Here is a 23962-nt window from a genome sequence, read left to right as displayed (position 1 = left end):
TCAGATGGATTGGACAGCCATATGTTCACTGTTGCTACTTACCCATTCCTGGGTTGATGGTTATATAACATTGGCATGGGTTTGGACCTTAGTGACAAGGTGGCCCATACCTCTTGGGTCTTGCTCTTAAGTACCCATTGTTATATTATAAGTTCAGGGAATGTTACAGTTAATGTATAGTAAGGTGTTGTTTAGAGAAGTATTGCATTAAGTTGTTAATAAGGAGTTTTTTAGGCTTCAGGGAAGGATGTATAAATGAGTAGTAAGGAGTTTTCAGGGTTCAGGTAAGTATAAGGTTAAGGGGTAGTTAGGGGTTTTAGGGCCCAGGGAAGGGTAATATTAGGAATTGGTAAGGGTTTTTGGGGTTCAAGGAACAGTAACATTAAAGGAGTGTTCATGTTTTTTAGTAGTCAATGATAGGTAGCATAAAGAGGTAGTAAGAGGTTTTAGGGTTCAAGAAGGGTACAGATAAGGGGAAGTAAGGGGGTTTTAGGTTCAAGCAGACCCTCCAGGATTTCGCTATTTGCCGCAAAATCGGCACTTTTGTAAAAAATCACGGCATTTTTACAAAAGTGCCCGCGAAATTGGCAGTCCAGTGTCCTACGACCCCACCTCCATCCCCTAGCCCTATGAAACCACCACGATGCCTCATCCTGTATATAACCTAAGATGATGCACTGCTGGGCTGCTAAACATGCATAATGGGCTGTCCTCTTTAGGAATAGTTTTATTGCGCATTTTGAAACCAATGTCCCATTGTAAGACTGAAGTGGTAGGTGCTTGTTCCTGCCTCCAGCGGTCAGTGGCATCCGAGAGCTTCCACCCAGCCGGGGGACCTTGACTTCCTTTCTTCACTTGAACAATGGATGTACAATGTCACGTACCTGTTAGACCTGGTGGAAATGTGGTTCTAGTGAGGAGGAGCAGCACATCTGCACGGGTTCCACCTTTTGTAAATTAGCTCTACATACTTGTCTGCAGGCTAAAAACTTGATGATATAGTCTGTATAAAGAATGTTTTTTACACCACCTTCACGCCTGACACAAAGTTATGTATTAGGATCCAGTGTATAAGTAATTTTTTCAGTTTACACACTTTCTTCTAATTTGATTTATTTCCTATTGTATAATAAAAATACCTCAAAACAGCGTCATTACCAATCTAAATGATCCATTCTCTTTGCATTGAAGTAATAATGCCAAAATACAGTTACGCAGTTTCCTCTTTTTTAACTTGCTATGGAAAGCTTGATTGAACAAAGATGTTTTATTTATCTTAGTAATAAGTGGTGGCAAGTTAGCAGAAATATATGTATGTATTCAAAGACAGTCAGGCATATCTAATTTGGTTCTTCATTCAGTCTCTCTTAATTTCCAAAATCCACATATATCCACTGTTAGAAATTCCCAAATTAGTGCAAGAATATCACATTCCAGATTCTAGTCTGGTGTGTCATTTCACACTACAACTACAGGTGTATCTATGATATATTGAGTTTCCTCTTCCAGCTGCATGCCCTGAGGAAGCTTGATGAAACATCAAGAGAGCTTAACATCTCCATAAGGTTACATGACATTTCGTTGAGTTCCTTCTCCCACCTCTCTGCCCTTGCATCATCAAAAGAGAAAACTCAATGAAACATGAAGAGACCTTTTGGAGATGTTAATAGACTAGCTGAGTCCCAGAGAGAAAAAATGAACTAGACCAATTCCTTCAACGCTGTGCTGAGTTACACGACCTCAAACTGAGGGAAACAGTGGCTGTTTTGAGGGCAACAGTGGCTGTTAAACAGGTTAGTGGCAGACCCTGCTATCTGGCTGGTCGTATATCGATATTGGTTGTAGTCATCAACTTAGTACTAACTAGCCTAACTACCAACAGATATGCATACAGTGCCAGAGGCGGCCTTCCAACCATGAGTGAAGGAGGTGTGGGAATGGATGTGTAAAGTTGGCTCACATTTGACCCTTAAGAGACAGAGGTCTTGATATTGAGTGGAAACAATGATCTATGGTCAATTGGTCAGTAAGTGCTGATGCCCTGGAAACCTCTTTCCATCTGGTGACAGTGGCAAATAGCCTCAGCTTCATGATCAACAGTTAGTTGAATCTGTCCATGCAGGTCTCAACTGTGTGAAGTTACAACACACATATAATTTAGATGGTAAACATCATGCTGCCATCATCATCAATACCTGCTTGTGGCAGTACCTAATATATCTAGGCTTATCCTAATGTTTCATGCCCCTCCTGCAAGTTATTCAAAACACTGCAGCCATATTGGTGGTAGCTACATCTATATTTAGGCCCTGTATGTAAACTTTACTGGTTCCCATTGAGTTTAGAATATTCTTCAAGGTATTGTGTACTTTTCAGAACAGCCTTCTTATTAGTAGACGATGCATTGCTACATCACCTCCGAATCACTGTGGTCCTCCTGACAATTGATCCTGAAACCGCTGTGCATATGAAAAAGAGGCTTGGGAAATAAAGTATTACAGTAGTCATACTTTCTCTTTGGGACTCCTTGCCACCCAAACTAAGACCCATTTTCTGATTTGACTTAAAACTATTCAAAACTTGTACCTCCTGTTCTGGACAAGTTTCAAGGTACCCTTGCCAATAACCTCAGAATTTCTTTGCACTCAGCTTGTGGCATGCTCACAAAATCTACAGTCAAATCATCCCCTGGGGATGGCTGTGTGAAGAAAGTCTGGCCCTTTGAGGCTTAGCTGTACATAATCGTTAGAGCAGTTGTTCGCTTCACGATTCTTTCGGAATGAGGCCAGATCAGAAATCAATCAATCAATCAAAATCACACACACACACACACACACACACACACCCCACCCCCACCCACCCCCATCCCCTTACTGTCAGTTGAAGCTTAGATTTGGTTCCTTTCAAGAGGAGCCAAATTGCTTTCCTACACAGGTGTTTCTGGAAGAGCCCCCATGTTACGTGTTAAATGGTATGTTCCAAAAATGATAAAAACATGGACATGGAGAAGGGGGCCACGATCGCTCCTAAACGATAATAAATAAAGCCACAATGTACCAGCGCTCACCTCTATTGACTCTGGGTCAGCAGGGAACATAGATGCAAGGCCAAGAAAGTCATGAGGACAAGTAGAGGGCGAGTGCCATCCCCTGCGGGCTTCTTTAGTACTGAGCATGGCATGGCATGGCAGTTGACGGACATAATAGGCCGTTAAGACACTTCTTGGCATCCTTCACATAAAGTCAAACAGAGCAGAGGCTTGAGTTGCCCAGTCCAACAAGGAAGCCACTGTTCTCAATCCCTAGATTTTAGAATAAGTGCATTTCTGAGAGCGGGCCAAGTGCCAGGGCCTGTTTCATTCATGACAGTCGTGATTCTATTAAACTGCACAGCACAGAGTGATTTGTGCTTTGAATGACCAATGCCAGTGCAACATTTTCACCGACTAACCCATACAAAATTATTTTTGTACTTACTGATCGACTTACGCAAACATTATATTTTTTCTCTGTTTCGTGTGTTGCAAATAATTTTTTGCACTGATTAAGTTATACAGTTATTTGGTGTAGAATTGACCTCTAAGTGTACTCATTCTCCTCCCAGGCCTGCAGGCCCATCCTCACTTTTGTATGACATCGGTGAAGGTTGGGCAAGGGACAGGAACCTTTTGAAGGCTTATCTTGATGGTTCTATTTTGCGTTTGGAAGGCCTAAAGAGGTCACGGAACATGTTACCCTGCTCCGACAGAGCAGTCCTTGGCAAAATCTAAAATGGAAGACTGAGGCAAAATTATGAGGGTGGGCAGGCCTAGTGCTATTTTACTGCATCCTCAAGGTAAGGCATGTGGGGGGTGCCCCGGCAGGGGTGCATACATGGGTGCTATATATGGGAGAAATAGGGCCCCCTCTCACGAAGTGCTGATTGGTGCTGTGCTTCCGTAGAGCCGCAGACACTTTAAACATGCCAGTTTCACAGTGGAATACCCTGATAAATCAGTTTACATTGATTCAAGGCTGAAAAGGAATGATTACGAGGAAAATAAAGTGCCGCAATAATGCGCTAAATTTCCATTTTTGTACAGCTAAATTTCCTTTTATGTGCTGCTAAATTTGCAAATCTATGCCGCAATATTCTGGGGGGTCTGTTCAGGGATGGGGTAACTAAAGGATAGTAAGGATTTTAGGGTTCAGAGGAGGGTAGCATCAAACGCTAACTTGGGTTATTTAGAGTATTTAGGATTCAGGAATGGGTAGCGTAAAAGAGTAGTGAGATATTTGTATGGTTCAAGGAAAGGTAGAGAGAAACTGTAGTAAGGGGTTTTAGGGTACAGGGAAGGGTAGAAATAAGAGGAAATACGTTTTTTTTAGGGTTTGAGGAAGGATAGCGTTAAGGGGTGGTAAGGGATTTCTAGGATTCAGAAAAGAGTGTGTAATGGGCAAGTAAGTGGTTGTTAGAGTTCAGAGAACGGTAACATTAAGGGACACAAATGGTGTTGATGGTGTTCATAGAATGGTAGTGTTAAGGAATAGTTAGGGGCTTATAGGGTAGGGTAGCGTTAAAAGGTAGTAAGGTTTTTTAAGGTTAAGAGAAGGGTAACCTTAGGGGATGCTTTGGAGTGTTTAAGGTTCAAGGAAGGATAGCATAAAGAGGGGTATAAAGGCTGTAGGTTTAGGTAAGGGTAGCAATAAGGGGATGTAATGGGCTTTTAGATTTGGGGATAGTTAAGGGGTAGTAAGGGGTTTTAAGGGTTCAGGGATGGGTAGCATTATGGGGTACTAAAGGTGTTTATGGTAATGTGAAAGGTAGCAATAAAATGAAGTAAGGGGTTTAGGTTCAGGGAATTGTAGCTTAAAGGGCTAGTAAGGTGTTTTTGGGCACAGGGCAGGGTATTGTTAAGGGGTGGTAGGAGTTTTTAGGGTACAGGGAAAAGTAGCAATAAGTGGAAGTAAGGGGTTTTTAATGGGTCAAGGAAGGCTAGCTTTATGGGATAGTAAGAGATATTTTCAAAGTTCAGGGAAGGTTGAAAAACGGTAGAAAGGAATTTTTCGGGTTCATGGAAGGGCAGCATTAAGGAACAGTAAAGGGTATTCGGGGAAGGGTAGTGCTAAGGGGTAATAAGGGAGTTTTAGGTTCAGGGAATAGTAGTGTAGTGTTAGCAGGAAATAAGGGGGTTTTAGGTTCAGGGAACTGTGGTGTTATGGGAAGGGGAGGAGAAGTATTAAGGGGTCCTATCCAGGGCCAGACTGGGAACCCAAAGCAGCCCTGGCAAGTTTGATGTACCAGCCCCACTGCTGCTTTTGTTACTAGGGTCCGAAATAGCAGCACCACTGAAAAACCGGCCCCCAGCAACACAAACAACCCCCGCAACTGCAAAATCGGCCCCCACCCTTCCAGCCTCCTGGGGAAACAGGCGACACCCGCTACTGCCAATCCGGCCCTTACTGATTTTTAGGGTACAGTTAGATAAATTAAAGAATGCATGTAATAAAATCGGCTTTTAAAATGTAAAATTTTTTGAACTGTCATAGAAAATAATAAAGGACACAAAATAATTACCTCGATAATTTCAACACACCTTTAAGGTAATTGACATTTTAAAAGACGACCTTATTACATACAACCCCTTATTTGCTCTACATACAACCCCAACATACAACCCCTTATTTGCACTACAGTTAGATAAATTAAAGAATGCATGTAATAAACTCGACTTTTAAAAATGTAACATTTTCGGAACTGTCATAGGAAATATTAAAGGACACAAAATAATTACCTTGACAATTTCAACTCAACTTTCATGTAGTTGACATTTTAAAAGATAGCCTTATTACATACAACCCCTTATTTGCACTACATACAACCCCTACATACAACACCTTAGTTGCACTATTGTTAGATTTCACATTTCTCAATAGCAATATTATATTATGCAGTGATTTTAACCGCATTCTACATCAGGAGGTTGATTTCTCGAATAAAAGCAGAGGCCAAACTACACCTAAAACTTATAAAGCTATAAAATATCTTCAAAAGGAATTTGATCTGATTGTTCTATGGAGGCAAAATGATGCCAGATGCTCCACCTTCATCGATAGATCTGTCAAATATTAATACAGATTCCACACTAGATTATTTTCGGGTGCCTCCCATTTTCCAGAGCTCAACACAAATCCCCCAGTAGTTTTCGCATCAATCAGCCACTATGTAACAACATACATCACAGGGACTTACACGTACTGTTCAAAGATGGGTGTAGATAAATTATAATACAAGACCCAGATTTGCTTGTGAACGTACAGAATTTTATACCACAGTTTTTTTTCGATAATAATAACTCAGCCAAGACTCGGGTAGTTTGTGAAGCATTCAATTCCACACTGGGAGGGATGATTATTTCATATGCTGCAACAATGCATACAAGAAAAACGCAACATTTGGAGAAATCAAAAACTTTCTTATGTTAATCTGAAAAGGAGTTTATCTAGTCTGGTAAAAAGGAGGACAAAGAACGTTAGGAAAAAGGCGAATGTAAGTGGAAATATCATTATATACAACAAAATATTGTAAATATGGGTACAGTAGGGCAAAAATGAAATGGAACACATATGCAGTCATCTGCACTGATAAATAGAGGCAAACCCGAAATTAAATATAGGCTACAATAAATCATAACAATGGCCCCCTGGCTAAAGGAAAAGAAAACATAGTGCTAGTGCTTTAACAATATTATAGCACTCATTGCCAGTCCAAGCACAGTATTTTCAGTAGAGAAATGGAAACATTTCTAGATAAATTTACAATCCCTCGTTTCCCTGCAGAGGCTAGTAATTTCCTGGTGCAGTTATTTTCTGAAATGGAAATCACAGATGTAATAGCAGATCTCCTAATTGTAAACGTATGACTTGAAGATGGCCTCGCAGCTGAATTTTTAAAGGCATTTGCTACACAGTTAGTTACCCTGATAAAAACATAAATTATATTCTTTCAATGGGTTGCGGCGACCCTCCCTCATTTAAACTGGGGATAATACTTAGCTGTTTAAAGCCTGGTACACTGTCAGGAAAAAATATCTTCTTTTCCAGCTATCATATTTAAATAGTGACCGTCAAATCTTGGCTAAATTAATTACTAACAGGCTAACACTGTATGTGTCCAAGGTCGTCTATCTAGATCAAAATGGTTTTATTCCCAAATAAAATATTGCTTCTTATACAGAATATTGTATTAAGCTGTAGATGCATTCACTGTTTAAGAAGAATATGCAGTAATCCTATTATTAGATGCATAGAAGGATTTTGGCTTCGAAAAGTGAGACCATTTCTTCACAATTCTGAATGGGATACCTCTTTTACCCCAGCTCACCAGGTTAATAAGGTCACTTTACACGGGCTCTTCTGCTTCATTTAAAATAAGCTATCAACTATCAGAAGCACACGACAGAGGTGTCCACTTTCACCCATTCTTTTTTTGTTTCTAGAGCCACTGTTAATGGCGATTTGAACATCTCAGATGATAATGCAACCAATTAATGGGATGGCTAAATTAAAGCTGTATCCTTATGCTATGGCACTATTCCTACCAGCCAAGCAAGACAATATACAACAGGCTTTAGGTTGAATTGCCACTTTCACTAATTTTGCCGGGTTATCAAATAAATTCATGTACAACGAGTTCCTATTATTTAATACTACAGCTACAGTTTTTCCAGAAATACTTCTGGCTGGTTATACCTAGAGCCAGACTGGGGAACCAAACGCAGCCCTGGCAAAACTGCTCAAACTAGCTCCGCTTTATTCATTTCCTTGCATAATCCCTTACATAACAACACAGAATAAAACAGACACACAATAAGACTCAGAAGAATGTGTCAAAGAACAATTTATAAAATACTTGTGAAAAATACAATGGACAAGTGTAACAAAATACAACTCCAGGCAAGAATCAGAGCAACTGAAGAATGAACATACGCAGATATGCATCAAACATTACAGCAGAGCATCACATTAAAAAAAAACCTTTGTGTACTACATCAAATAACATTATAAATCCAACAAAATAGCATATATCCCCAACTCACGTTAAGGTATGGTTAAATAGGAGCATTTTACTTCATTTTTTATTTTATCATTGTTTGGCAAAGGGTCCTTGGGAAGAGCAGAGTTGAAACTCATAATGCTGGGAGCTACATAAAAGAATTAAGATAACCATCAGCATAAACTTTTAGGGTGGAGAAAAGAATTAAAAGAGCTGTCGGGCAATATACACTCTAAGGGCCTGATTTAGAGTTTGGCGAAGGGTTACTCTTGAAACAAACGTGACGATATCCCATCCGCCGTAGTGCAAGTGCCTTTGGATATAATGCACTTGTAATACGGTAGACAGGCTATCTGTCACGTTTGTGATGGAGTAACCTGTCCACCCTACTCAAAATCAGGTCCTATGTCTCTCTTGCCCCACATTGTTTATTGTCTCTATTGTCTCAATAAGCCCACTGGCTCAGCTTATCCCACTTCAAGGATTTCATTTTTATAGGTATGCAGATGATATCCAACTGATACTGACTTTCCATTCCACTCATCTACACCCCTAGTCATATTTCAGAACTGTCTGAAAGACTTTGCTATCTGGATGCTTATCAATCACTTAAAATTAAACACTGACAAATCCCTTGTTTGGTCAGTCCTTTAGTTGTACTCGTGTAGATTATTATTATTATTATTATAATTATAGTTGCTTATAAAGCGCTACTGACACCCTACGGGTAACCTGGCGCTATGTTAGAGTGTGTGCTGGGTGAACAAGGACTACTGTCAGAGTAGGATTAGCGGGAGAGATGGGAGATGGCCCGAGGATATAGCCAAGTTTTGATTCTTTTTCTGAACTGCGTCAGATTATCTATTTGTCTAATGTCCAGTGGGAGTGTGTTCCAGAGTCGAGGGGCTGCTATACAAGAAGCTCGACCTCCTGACTTAACTTTCCTAACTCTCTGCACCCTCACAAGGTTAGATGAAGAGGAGCGGAGCAGCCGAAGTGGAGTATACCAGCTAAAATTATCCTGCAGAGATTTTGGCCCCTGTCCATGTAGAGCTTTAAACAATAGGCAAAGGGCTTTAAATTGAATTCTCTGGGGAATTGGCAGCCAGTGTAACTCCGAGAGGGCTTGCAAGGTAGAGGAACGACGTGGTCGTCCCAAGGTTATCTTTGCCCCCATATTCTGTGTTCTCTGCAGTCTCTCGATCAGATACTGGGGTGAGTTCAGAAGCAGAGCATTACAGTAATCTAATCTACCCAGAATGGTGCTTCGGGCTATCAACATCCTTGCTTCTGATGAGAACAATGGGAATATTTTCCGAAGGGTTCGCATCAAACTGAAGCAGCTCCCGACTGTCTTGTTGACGTGCTTCTCCAGCGTCCGTTTATTGTCAAACGTTACACCCAGGTTACGTACGGCAAGATTAGGAGTCAATGATACACCATCCGTACTTGGCCAGAAATTAGGTGGAAGCGGAGGAGGAACTCTTCCTGTGGCACAGTATAGAATCTCAGTTTTCTCACAGTTAAATTGGAGGGAGTTCTCCCTAAGCCAAGTTGCTATATCCTGCAGGCATGCATGAAAATCTGTTACAGGAACCGAATGCTCGCCTTCTAAGGACAGAATAAGCTGAGTATCATCAGCATAATTAACTAAATTGACGCCATGAGATCTTATAATTGTAGGTAGGGGGCTCATATATATGTTAAAGAGGATGGGACTTATTGCCGATCCCTGTGGGACACCTTGCGGTATGTTTGAGAAACTGGAGCAGAAGGGGGGAAGAGCAATTGCCTGCTGTCTGTTAGAGAGATAGGAGCGAAGCCACTTTAGAGCAGTTCCCGTCACTCCCACCTTCTCCAATCTGGACAAAAGGATCCCATGGTTCACCGTATCGAATGCGGCGGACAGGTCGAGGAGGATCAAGACCTCTGCTTGTCCCCTGTCCGCTCGCATTCGTAGATCATCCATAACGGTCACCAGGGCCGTCTCCGTACCATGTCCTGGACGGAATCCAAATTGCATCTTATCCAGAACATTGTAACTTTCTAGGATGGCAGTCTCAAGTCACAGTGCACTAAACCCAGGACACTGGGAAAAATATTGATCAACATCAACACTTATCCTTTCATTCCAAATTGAGCAAGCCGGGTTCCAAAGGCTATCTAGCTATGAGAAAACCTTCAAATACTTCTTCTAGTCCATGTCTTGTCTCTAATCCATTGATCAGGCCCTCATTTCTCCAGGCTGATTTATTCCAATACAATTTATTGTAGACTTCTCAAAGAGAGTACTGATCAATTACAAGTACTACATAACATGGCTGATGAACTGGTTTTAGGACTTCCAAGCAGGGAACACATATCCAGTCTTATAGGATCTCTGCACTGTCTTCCTGCATCTAAATGTATTTTATCTAAGGCATCCTAATTTGCCATAAAGCAATCTATATGACCAGCCCAAGCTTCCTTTTAACACGCTTTCAGCACTATATCCCTTGTCACTCAATAGGTTCGGACTGCTTACCCTCTGGGTATGCATTATTGATCAGCAAAGCTTGAGTGTTAGCAAGGTGACTTGACTCGGAAGAAACAAAATACTTAAAACTAACAATCACAAACGCACCCTATCCTAAGACTCTGAAGGGAAACGGAGATAAACGGTTCAAGGACAAAAGACTAATAGATATTGGCATATATTTTTGGCAACATTATTTTACCCAATAAAATATAAAGCTGGCATATGGTCACGCCTATCACTGTGGTACTATACTAATCCAGAGAAATACCAACATTTAGATTCATCAAAAAATGGCCTGAAGTGGGAGGTACTACATGTGGGCGACCAGATCAGGCACAGAGAATTCCATTTCTTTGAAGGCCCTAGATGCGGTACAAACAGATGACACAAAATTGCATCAAGAGTACTGTACCCGACAAACTTATCGCACCATGTCTAAACAGACACTGTGGAGTGTAATAAATTCTAGACAAGTTACAGTATATTTGCAGGTGACCATTAGCTGGCCTGATGTTTGCCACCATGTCCAGATGGGCCTCACACTTTGTTTCTGTACAGATTATAATGGTCGTTTCCACTGACCAGTTATTGGCTGTCTATATCAGATCGGAACTGAAGCTTTCCTAAAGCACTGAATAATATCCAAATGCATAGTGGCTTTATATAGTCTGTTTTAAAAGAACAAATAAATCAGGTCTGGAAAACTTGAATTAATCACAACAACTTGGGGTGGGTTGCCACCTCAAACCGGATGCACAGCATGCTTAAAGTTGCATCTGAATAAATGCCACAAAGTTATTGGTCTCCCATGTTTTCAAGTTTATTTAATGCTTTTTCCAAGTAGTCCAAAATTTACAATCTTCTTGCTTTTCACTCATCACAAGAGAGGCGTTTATGTATTCATATTAATCTTAAAGTTGCAGAAATGCCCATCAAGGCTTTATCCTGCAACCCGACTTTGTACATAAATGAATCCACGATCATGGATCTTGTAATACCCAATGCATTTCGGGCCTCTTATTCGGCCCTTCGTCAGGGGTTTTCTACAAATGCAAAACACATCAATTAGACTGCATGCTCATCTCAAAGTTACTTTTTTATGTAATGTTTGCCAGTAATCACTGTTTTTCCACTTCGCGCTCATAATTCTACAATACCGTATTATGGATACCCACGAGAAACTTCCTTCATTCTACAATCTTCTCATCCCAACCCTCCTACATTTCAGTGCTATATTCTATCCCCTGTGATATTCAAACATATACCACTTAAGAATTAACTGGCGCCCCGCATTGCTATGTGTTCATTCTGATCCTTTACCTTTCAAAATCGTCCATGAAAGCATCCTCCCTGCTCCTTCAACAGCGACACTCCCAACTAGACAAAGCATACAACTGCCTTACCCCTCATTTCTCAAGGTACATAACGGTGAACATGGTGCATTATGGGAGATGCAGGCACTCGTGCAAATTGACGGGGAGGAGAGTAGATGATGCGTAATTAACTGCAGGTGCAATGGAGGGGTGGAGACAAACAAGGTTTAAAAACAGAGGGGTAAGGCAGTTGTATGCTTTGTCTAGTTGGGAGTGTCGCTGTTGAAGCAATGCGGGGCGCCAGTTAATTCTTAAGTGGTATATGTTTGTTGATCAATATTTTTCCCAGTGTCCTGGGTTTAGTGCACTGTGACTTGAGACTGCCATCCTAGAAAGTTACAATGTTCTGGATAAGATGCAATTTGGATTCCGTCCAGGACATGGTACGGAGACGGCCCTGGTGACCGTTATGGGAGATGCAGGCACTCGTGCAAATTGACGGGGAGGAGAGTAGATGATGCGTAATTAACTGCAGGTGCAATGGAGGGGTGGAGACAAACAAGGTTTAAAAACAGAGGGGTAAGGCAGTTGTATGCTTTGTCTAGTTGGGAGTGTCGCTGTTGAAGCAATGCGGGGCGCCAGTTAATTCTTAAGTGGTATATGTTTGAATATCACAGGGGATAGAATATAGCACTGAAATGTAGGAGGGTTGGGATGAGAAGATTGTAGAATGAAGGAAGTTTCTCGTGGGTATCCATAATACGGTATTGTAGAATTATGAGCGCGAAGTGGAAAAACAGTGATTACTGGCAAACATTACATAAAAAAGTAACTTTGAGATGAGCATGCAGTCTAATTGATGTGTTTTGCATTTGTAGAAATCCCCTGACGAAGGGCCGAATAAGAGGCCCGAAATGCATTGGGTATTACAAGATCCATGATCGTGGATTCATTTATGTACAAAGTCGGGTTGCAGGATAAGGCCTTGATGGGCATTTCTGCAACTTTAAGATTAATATGAATACATAAACACCTCTCTTGTGATGAGTGAAAAGCAAGAAGATTGTAAATTTTGGACTACTTGGAAAAAGCATTAAATAAACTTGAAAACATGGGAGACCAATAACTTTGTGGCATTTATTCAGATGCAACTTTAAGCATGCTGTGCATCCGGTTTGGGGTGGCAACCCACCCCAAGTTGTTGTGATTTTCGTAACATCGTGGCTCGGGCTGACCACGTTTCCGGGTGGCACGCCTTGGATGAAAAGAAATAAAGCAAGATGAATGAAATGAAAAAAAATTCAAAACAGGTGTGCACTCTGTCGCTTTTTGAAAACTTGAATTAATCTCAGCCGCATTTCAATTCATGGTTTCCCTGCCTACCATGCCACTCAAGGCAGACCACCCACATGCAAATCAGTCTTGATAACACTCTAGCCCAAACTGCCAAGCCAGGGTCCCCTTCACACTGGAATACACACAACCCCAGGCTGGTTATCAGTCACTTGGGCCTTTCCAGTGGGATGCAGCTTGTGTCCAGTGGCACAGAGATCACATGACTCATGTCTGCCCATACCAGGTGCACGTATCCCTTCTCACTTATAAAAACAAAAAAATGCTCAATAGAGTGTCCGAATTATTTACAATCATTGGTAAAAGGCTACATTCTAGTTCACGGTTTCCCTGCTCACTATGCCACCCAGGACAACAAACAGATACATGCAAATCAGTCTTGGTCATGTTCTAAAAAGAACAGTTCGCTCAAGGGCATTACTGACCTTGCCAGTGCTGCAAAAAGTAGCAAAAAACAGTACTGCTTTCTGTATAGAATGCACACAGAAGATGCATTTAGTTTAACAAGGAATGTGATGACTGAGAATACTTTCAGATGTCTTCAGATGTAATATAGTCCCTCATGTAATCCAATTGAACAACTTACTACAAGGTAGAATGGGACAGTTAATAGCATGATGATAATAATAAATATCTTTATTTGATAGTTAAATAAAAGCATTCAAATCTTTAAAACACATAGAGTTCATACTTCCGGAACAAACAATTCATGTAATGCAAGTATATGTTGGATGTTTACAATTTGAAAAGAGTACAATTCAAAAATGTTAACGAAGGTGCAGGGCTGAGCATATTTTATCAGAAGTCACTTGTGTGCTGCATTTCAAGGATCACTAACAAGGCGCTTCTTGCGGCCACCTTGTCCATACACTTCACAAAACGCGCTGTCAGCCTCCAATCCCTGCCCTGAAAACAATGCTCAATTGCATTCTGACATAAGCGAATGTGCAATTCCCGAAATAATGGCTTATGCCAAAATTGCCTTTCCCATTCAGATTTGGGGCAGGAGCACAATTCGTATTCCTTCTTGTAAGGGCAGAAGCAGCAGGGATCTCCTGCCCATGTGAATTTCCATCTTTGGGCTACTGTCCCCACATAGAACAGGCCCTTTCTCAGTCTTAAAAACCTTAATTTACAGGATTACTCAACATCATTTGACAGCGTCATCAGGCAACACCTGTGGGTAAGAGTTAACTTCAGCTATGTATTAAAGATGCATAAGGCCCTACTCTGGCTGCTACCCACTATGTCAGTAACCCATCTGACTGATACATTATGAAGGTGTGGGTAAAAGTGTATGCCTTATGAATAATAGATGCAGATCACTTGCACCTAATGCAGGCATTTCAAATAAAATTGGGCAAAAGTCTGATTTGGAATGGATGGTACAGCTGCACATGAGATAATGGAGAGTAATGGATGAAAAAAAGGCTGTATAATTGCAACTGCTCAATTCAGACTGTACTTGGCTTACTTACTCTTGACTTTAAAACAGTCTACAAGACTTATGCAAATTTTGGAGGATATGATCACTCTTGCTCCCTGTAACGATGTATGCAGACAACTTTGCTATCCTAAACCAGAAACCTGTTGGTCAACTGCATCTCGCTGATAAACTGGTGAAGAACTAGTTGGCTAATAACACGAATAAAACAAAACAAATTAATGTTTGGCCAACGAAATGTAGTTAATGATGGGTTATCAAGGACTCTAGACTAGAACAAGTAAAAGAATAGAAATGCCATTGACAAAAACACTGTACTGGGGCCTACGATTATTATTGGCTTATGTGAAAGTTCGGACACTGTAGCAGGCTCAACATTTTATAACTAACTTCCCCATCTTCAGTAATGTTGTAAGACAAGGATTCGTGAGATAACATCTAAGACACCTAGCACTACAATCCTTAAGAATGTGTCAAAAGTAAGAGAACCTAATTTGATCTATCACTGCTGTAGTAATGCATTTTCAGTGATTTTAGCCAGTGTTGTTATATTCGCGCACGCGCTATTTAAAGAGTGACCTGCATTCCAAAGATTTCCTAACATGGCAGCAGCTTTGCCATGATACAACTCTGAAGACAACAGACACTATGCTTTATTGGTGTGCGTTCTTTATTTAGGTTTTTTTTTAAAACTGCATTTTAAGCTTTGTTGTGTATTAACTTTGTGCTTTTTAACAAACACCTTGCTGCTACCACGTGCACTTTCCCAACGAGCCGACTGAACGCTCACAAGGGATCCTGACACACCTGCGCTGGGTGAGGGGAAGACTGCGGCCACGCCCACCCCCTTCAGGCCACGCCCCCTTTTCCCGTAGCTATAAAGAGCGCGCTGATTTACAAGCGCGGTCACTGTCCTGCAAGCTCCTGAGGCGAATAGCCGGGAGGTTTTTTAAAAAAACTGCATTTTAAGCTTTGTTGTGTATTAACTTTGTGCTTTTTAACAAACACCTTGCTGCTACCACGTGCACTTTCCCAACGAGCCGACTGAACGCTCACGAGGGATCCTGACACACCTGCGCTGGGTGAGGGGAAGACTGCGTCCACGCCCACCCCCCTTCAGGCCACACCCCCCAACATAAAAACATGTGCTTCCCCCGGAAGCGCAGCGGACGGGCGCAGCGGGCGCGCCGGTTGCGCGCCGAAGGCGCGCCTAAGGCAAGCCCGTCTGCGCCCGTCCGCGACCAGATCGCGTCCAGCGCCAGCCATGCTGCCTGTGTCCATTCACACAATCAAAGGATTGTCTGGTCCAGTGCGGAGTTACGGTCACTGAACGCCGCCACTCCCTGTCAGCCGCCTGAGTTTAATCTGATGACTCTGGTTCTCCCGCCCCACTGCCCACGCTGCCAAAAGTCTCTTGGCATCGTCTCTCCCCAAACAGTATCACCTCCCAAAAAAGCAAGCAAACAATCTCACAACTCCTCCGCTACCCAACTCAGGATCGGTCTACTGAACTGCAGATCCCTTCCTAAGCATGCTGATGACTTATGCTTACTAATAGCGGACTCAAATTGGGACGCCTTGTGCCTTACGGAGACATGGCTCAATGAGGACAACATGTCATCCATTTCGATAGCAATCCCGCCAGGCTTTAAACTGAGCTTCTCTAATAGAAAGGAAGGCCGGAGAGGTGGTGGAGAGGCTTTCATCTACAACGAGAAATACACATTGTTGTCCTCCACTCCTACTACATTCCCAGGCACAGAGGGCTTACACTTTTGCCTCCAAACTTCCCCCCAACTGTCTCTTACAGGCTAAATTATTTACAGACCCCCGGACTGCCCGGCATCATCTTTGAGTGAGCTTATGGACTTTATAGTCCTGAACTCTCTAGCCCACTCGCATTATATCGTAGCCGGTGATTTCAATCTTCACGCCGATAATCCTGACTGTCCACAGGCTACTCACCTCATCTCAACCCTGCAATCGGCCAATCTAATTCAAGCTATTGCAGGCCCCACGCATCGGGTGGGGCATATGCTGGACCTTTTCTTTTCCAACATACCGAACATAAAAGCTAATTCTCCGATACCTCTGCTTTGGACGGACCACTACTTAATTACCTTGTCCTTCTCAATCTCCTCCCAGTCTCGGATCACGGGGAAACGCTCTTATGTGCGGAGAAAATGGGATAATTTAACAACGGACACCCTATGCCCGGCACTTCGAGCAATCCCCCTACCCCTTACCTCGGATGTAAACTCCGATGCTGCATCTCTAAATTCTTGGATTAGCAATGTAGTGGATTATATCGCTCCGGCCAGAATCGCTACGTCGCGCAGAGAATCTCCCTCTGCTCCATGGTTCTCCCCTGAGCTGATGGGCGAAAAAAGTAAATGCAAAAAGCTGGAGCGCCTTTGGCGAGCTAATTACTGCGAATTAGCCAAAACCAGCTATAAAAAAGCCCTCCATGCCCTACATTTATCCATAAAAAAAGCCAAAAAAATCTTCTTTGCAACCTCCATCCAGCAGGCGGAACAATCAAGTAAGGAAGTTTTTAAGATTGTTAAATCTTTCTTCAAGCCCAGAGCCATCGAGACGGATATTATCCCATCCGCAAGTCTCTGTGAAACCATCTCAGATTTCTTCGACACTAAAATATTAAAAGTGTATGATACTTTCACGCACCCCGAGCCAACATCTATGGATGAGCTGGGAGTTTCTGAGCCACCCACTTTCTCCTTAAACCAATTTCAGCCCATCACCCTCTCCGAGGCACTGAAAGAAATAAATAAATGTAAATCTGGGGCACCTGATGATCCATGTCCACCTAAACTGTGGAAACTAATGTCTGACGCAATCACAGTTCCCCTCTTACACATATGGAACACGTCTATTACAACAGGCATGTTCCCGGATTGCTGGAAACAGGCCACTCTTCTCCCGCTAAAAAAAAAAACCCAAGACGCGCCGGATGATCTGAGCAATCTCCGACCCATCTCCCTTCTAGCAGCCCCTGGCAAAATGCTCGAAAAACTGATCCAACGGCAGCTTAACAGCTTTGTTGAAGCAAGCGGTGCCCTACATGAAACTCAGTCTGGATTTAGGGCCGGCTTTAGCACCGAGACGGCCCTCATTGAGGTTGCCGAGTCAATCAGGTGGTCCTTGGATTCGGGGGCATCAGCTATGCTGGTGCTCCTGGATCTATCCGCTGCTTTTGACACGGTAGATCACAGCAGACTGTTGATCCGACTTAAGGACATCGGCCTTGGTGACAAAGCTCTTGACTGGCTACACTCCTACCTTACAGATCGGTCCCAGAAAGTGGCTCTAGGCCCCTTCTCTTCTGAACCTAAAGGCCTCTGGTGTGGTGTCCCTCAAGGGTCGGCACTCAGCCCTTTGCTGTTCAATGTCTATCTGGCCCCGCTTTTCACCTTGATTGCTAAATGGGGGGTCAAGGCAATATCATACGCGGATGACACTCAATTGGTCTTCCCCTATACAGACACGTCTGAGGCAGCTTTTAGTAAAATCAGGGGCTGTCTTCGAGACGTGGCCAAATGGATGAACATCAATAAACTCAAAATGAATGCGAGCAAAACAGAGGTATTATTCTTTGGCAATCTCAAACACCCCTCTTCGGACCTGTGGTGGCCAACAGAAATGGGCCCGGCTCCATCTCCCGGAACCCATGCAAAAAATCTAGGAGTAAGATGGGATGGGAATTTGTCTTTCTTGCCGCATATACAACAGCTTACCGCTGGCTGTCTGCATAAACTCAGAAGTTTGCGAAAATTTCTGCCCCTGCTACCAGTCGAGTGTCGTAAAACGGTTGTTCACGCAACAATCACATCTCGACTTGACTATTCTAATTGGCCTTTTTCTTGGTCTGCCCAAATATGCGGTGCAACGCTTACAGATCGTGCAGAATGCGGCTGCGAGATTGACAAAACGTGTCCCTTTCAGGCAGCACATCTCTCCGCATCTGCACGAGCTGCACTGGCTGCCAGTGGCAAGCAGAATTAAGTTCAAGGTGCTTACCTTGGCTTTCAGAGCACTAAAAGGCACGTGTCCCAATTATCTAAAACTTCGACTTCCTCGCTACCACCAAAGACGAGAGCTGCGCTCAAATTCCTTGCTCAAGCTAACTACTCCGCGTGTGAGGAAAGCTAGACTTGGTGGCAGGTCCTTCTCTGCCGGCACGGCTAAATTATGGAATACCTTGCCCCCTGCCATCCAATCTGCCACTACAGAAGCTAGCTTTAGGAAGCTCCTAAAAACTTGGCTCTTTATGCAATAATCCTTTTCTCCCTGACTACTCGCTTTTGGCTGTAGGACTCGCTAGCGCCGGGACACCTCTCCGGAGGTAGCTGTTCGCGCTTTACAAATTTCTGTATTATTTGTATTATTATTATTATTTAGTTTCTAAGCAATAAAAGTTGATTCAATGGAGGTTCAGTGCAATAAATAGTTGTACTTGGGGGGAGCTAACTTTAATTTAGACTAACAGCAGCTGTGACGATTATCTGGTTTTCAATGGTACTGCTCTTCAAAATGTCATTTGATATGATTTTATAATTAATTATGAAGGGGACTAACTGATGATGGCAGTAATATGTACTGCTATTTATAAATGTGCCATATGTATTTATTCCAAATGTTTCCATATGTTTCTCAATATTTGGAATGTCTCAAAGCAGTATTAGACTTTTTTTGTATATAACTGTTTATTAGCAAAAGTAAGCTTGTTGGTCATTACACACAGGGATTCATAATTATTACAGTGTTGCATCCACAGGTTCTTGTACAAATATCACCACTTCCGATGTCATAGCACACAAGATGGTAACAATACATAAATCATTAAAGCGTTAATGGTTCGTCAAGGGAAGGGATCAAGGGAGGTTCACACAGGTTGCCGCGGTACTCATTCCATTTTGACCAAATTGACACCCATTTCAGGGGGCAACCCCGGGCCACATAGACTGTCTTCTCTTGCAGCATGCCCCAGTCCTTATCTTTCTTCCATGCACTGAGCATTGGAGATGTTATCGCTCCCTACAGGCATGCTATATTACGTTTTGCAATCGCCTGTCCAAGTGTCGCCCATATTCTGCCTATTGCGGACAATTCTGTGGGCTCCCAGATGTTTAAGAGGCACCTTTTAACTTCGGGTCGCAATTCAACCCCCCAGATATTACGCATACAGTTGTGAACCCGCTTCCAGTAGGCTTGTATTAGAGGGCACTCCAATATTATGTGAAGGAACGTCCCCACCTCCCCACACTGTCTCCTACAGAGCCCTTCCTCACTTCTACCCATCAATACTAAGCAGTATTAGACTTTAATCAATAACTACGAACACCATTATTCACGATCAGATTTTTATCAAATGAAAACACATCGAATTCTTCGAACTACCCAATCAAATTAACTACAAAAAAATGTTAATGTATTAATCTAAATCAATTACAACATGGAAGGGAGAATTTAATGGCACATTCCCCATTAATGATACACAAATGTAAAGTACACAAAGAATTAAAAGGATCATGTTAATGATAAAATGCATGAGTAAACATAAGAAAAATGCAATTTACAAACAAAAGATTATTTGTACTTCAGGAAAGACAAACAGAACTCTCCTTTCATAAACGTTGGTCTGAACATTTAGACAGTAGTTGCTAGGGAATATTAACCCCTCACTACCAAACAGCTCAATAGGAGACATGGATCCGTGGTTTACCTTAAGTAATTGAAGAATACCTTTGTGTTAAAGAAGGAACAGTAAAAGTAGACTATCTCAAATTCGATATATTGTGTAACATGTACAGTATCTATTTATATTAAAGTCAAGCCTAAGAAGGCACAGTCAGTAACACTCCTATGAAATGTGTGTATTTTACAAAGCTCCATTTGCTGCTCATCAATGGAGTCATACTACAGGCCTGAATTCCAGCATCACAGCTCTTGCGAGGTAAACATGCCAGTCCCCTGTTTGGGAGTCTAGCAGAGACCAAGGTGTACAAAAAACATTTTAAGTAGCGGTTCTGTAATCAGAATGGTAGGAGTGCACAGGGGTGAGGATGAATCACAATGGAACAATTAACTTCCTGGAGTACCACTGAAAAGAATATTTATAGACCCTGCTCTAAGAACAAAAAGGGGAGTGCTGTAACTAGGAAACTGGATATAAAATTAGTGGGACTGTATGGAATTAGAAATGTAACTAGCAGTATTCAGTCTTGGTTAATCTAAACACACATCTCCCTTAAGAGATAAATGAACATTATATCAGCGAGACTACCAAAACAATTCTCGAACATGACTTGTAGATCAACATTAAAGATTGCATATAACATAAATTGCACTATCCTTTTTAACATGGAAAAAGAGGCAGGTGTGTCATTCCGTAAAGGCAATGAACCAGCTACAAAACCAGGAAAAGGGCATGGGCCATTAAGAGAGAAACTGAGCCAGCTGGGAGAAGTGGGAGACCGTGGAAGCAGCCATACTAAAACTATACTGAACTATCTTCGGAAAATAGTTTGAGAGTGTTTGTAGTGTTCAGGAGGCTTGGGTTCCATAATATTTTAGGGTTTAGCATAACTGCAGTCCATGAGGAAGGGACAACTGAAAAGGCAACAGTCATTCATAATGGGTCGTTTCACACTAAATAAACAAGCATTGACAATGACAGGTCGGGCTTTAAAGGAATGTTGTATGGTAATGTGAAGCATTATAAGTAAATCGTACCAAAATTACTCGGGGAGCACACCGGAATACCGAAGGATACACAGGTCATTGTACCGGCTCAGGAGTACTCGCATCATTGTTGCGTGACTCACAACACCTTTCATATATTTCCAAATTGGATTGGTTGCCACTATTCGTGTAATTATGTTAACGCGCCTCTCCATACCAGTACCCTCAATTGGGAATTGCCCCAATCCCACCCGACCTCCTTTTCTATGCGCCAAGATGTTTGAGTGATCTAACGTACCTCCGTGCGACCGTAGTAATCCCTTCCTGGCATTTTGGCAATTGCCTCATTACTTGCCCCCTGCTATTACGCTTGGCTAAAATTCCCTCAGGCATGTAATTTTTAAGTCCTGATGATGATCCCAATATTGTTTCTACGTGATCACAACGTCGTCGACCTTATATGCACCGTTAACGCAATTGAATTAATTACGGATGTGTAACGGTTTCTCTACATATTGTTTGCTTGTTGCATTTCTTTATACAAGTTACGAGCATTTTTTGTCCTGCCTGATACTTTTTCTGAATTTGTGAATTTCTGTTCATTTGTGTCCTTGTTATACATGTTGCTTTGGACGTAGGATTGTGCCCCACTTTATTCATCTGTTTTATGTGATTTGATAAATTATAAAATGTTCTGTCTGGCTGGACAGCTTTAATATAGCACTAATTTCAGGCCTATATTCATTGTTTTCTGTGTGAATCTCCCCTGTCGGAGGCTATTTTGTAATTGTAAGGTCCCCGACCATTACATTTGGGTTCCCTTGTTAATTAAACACGCATTATAAGTAAATATCACGGGAAGGAACATGTATTTGTGTGGAAGAAAAACACTTTTGAATAATATTGGTGTAGGCTTGAAGGTCAGGTGCCGGTTGCACTGTCAAGCCAAACCTAAAAAAAAAAACATGTAGGTTAATGATTGCCCTCCTCCCACCATTGCTGCTGCCAGAGAAAAACAGCATAGATTATCTAGTCGTCTATAGGGAGAAGTGTGGCGCAGCAGCTAGAGTGGCTGACTCTGGAGTGCAGGGCTCACGGTTCGATTGCCGGCGGCAGCTCAGCACCAGGTGACTCAGGGCACTAGCTCACTTAATCTCACCGACGGCCCCCAGCACCTTAAAACCTTAGGAGGTGATATGTCAATCAATCAATCAGGGAGATTTTAAGTGCGCTACTCACCTGTGAGGGTTTCAAAGCTCTTTACAAATATGGATTATTATTATTATGACACTTTAATAGCATTACAATGTTATGTGTGTGCCCCTGAAAGTTCAAGCTCAGGCAGCTGGATAAGCAAAATGATCAAAGATTGTGGAGGGCAAGCACTTTTTTGTGGAAGCAAACAATGTCTGTACTCATGAAACCGGATTGAGCCAAAAATCCCCTCCTGGTGATTCTCACATAATTCTCCGGGGACAGCTGAGCTGTCCAGCCAGGCCATACTGATCACAGAGCTGTGTGGAGGGCAAGCCTTTTTTGCGGAAGGACCCAACTTCTGCCCAATCAAAACATGTACTGCTAAATCACACCATATTGGTGGAGCTAAAGCCCCTATCAAATGATGCTCACATAATTGCTAGTGACGGCTGTGCTGTCAAGTCAGACCATAAAAATGAATGCAGTTATGGCACATTGTAATTAAGGTTACATTTAAAAGAGAAGATAATTCATGAAAGAGCAACAATTCTATGAGCAGAAAACATCAGACCCTCAGTCCAGGAAGAAGCACAACGTCATATTACTGGGGCACTCTTCCAGTCATTATATAAGCACCCTCGTTAATTCCTGAAAAAAACACAAGGTATGTGAGTGACCGAGCCCTAGCTGCCAGAGAACACTTATCTGTCTGAGCCACAGACGGCTTTGGACAGTACCGACGACAGAGGTGCCCTAAGGCGCCCCTCAGTACTTCCACTCAACCCTGGCTGGAGCATCGTCTAAGTCAGTGCCCCGCGGCCCACAGACAGGTGAATCGTGATGAATGACAAACCGGTAAGCTTTCTTCTACAGACCCCTCTCCGCAGCATACAGCCTCTCTGCCACCTAATATACCAACCTGACCGAGCGTCCCCCGGCCGAGTGTGGTAGGGTCCACCGGGTACCGGGCACGGCGGGCTCCTAAGCCTCTCTTCCTCCGCCTCTTCTCCCCTCACCCCCGTGCAGCTGCCACTCGCTCTGCTCCACTCAAAGCTGCCGGTCGCCCTGGAAACGTGACGCGATCCGGGACAGAGTGGCCGCGCATCGTCTCGCGAGCTCTGAGAGCGGCGAGCGAGCGGAGGCGACGAATCGTTGAGCGCACGATTCTCAAGAACATGTATCGATTGTGATGCTAATTCTAGTTAGAAGGTGCGCGTGCACATGGTAAAATCTGCAGGACGTTTAGACAAATATATTTAAACCTAGTTGTAAGGGTGGAATTTAGATCCAAAATGGGGTCCTAAAAAAGCGGGCCACTGGTTGGTTGGTGGATCTCGGCGTTTCGACAATCATTGCTGGTTAGAATTAGGGGGTGGGAGATAAGTAATTTGTGGCAAAATT

The 23962-nt window shown here is 42.6% G+C and overlaps 1 protein-coding gene across 2 annotated transcripts in view; it reads right to left on the bottom strand.

Moving 5' to 3' along the window:
• Positions 1-23627, bottom strand: part of CCDC181 (coiled-coil domain containing 181) — a 376110-nt gene extending 352483 nt beyond the window's left edge. For both annotated transcript variants that reach the window (XM_085622985.1, XM_085622987.1), the window contains exon 1: positions 23481-23627. The gene's annotated coding sequence lies outside the window, so the exon portion shown is untranslated. The remainder of the gene's footprint in view (positions 1-23480) is intronic.
• Between the last annotated feature and the right edge of the window lie 335 nt (positions 23628-23962).

The sequence above is a fragment of the Triturus cristatus genome, chromosome 8 (genome assembly GCF_964204655.1).
Source record: "Triturus cristatus chromosome 8, aTriCri1.1, whole genome shotgun sequence".
Lineage (NCBI taxonomy): Eukaryota > Metazoa > Chordata > Amphibia > Caudata > Salamandridae > Triturus > Triturus cristatus.
Note: the sequence above shows the minus strand (reverse complement) of the source record. Positions and strands in the feature narration are given on the sequence as shown.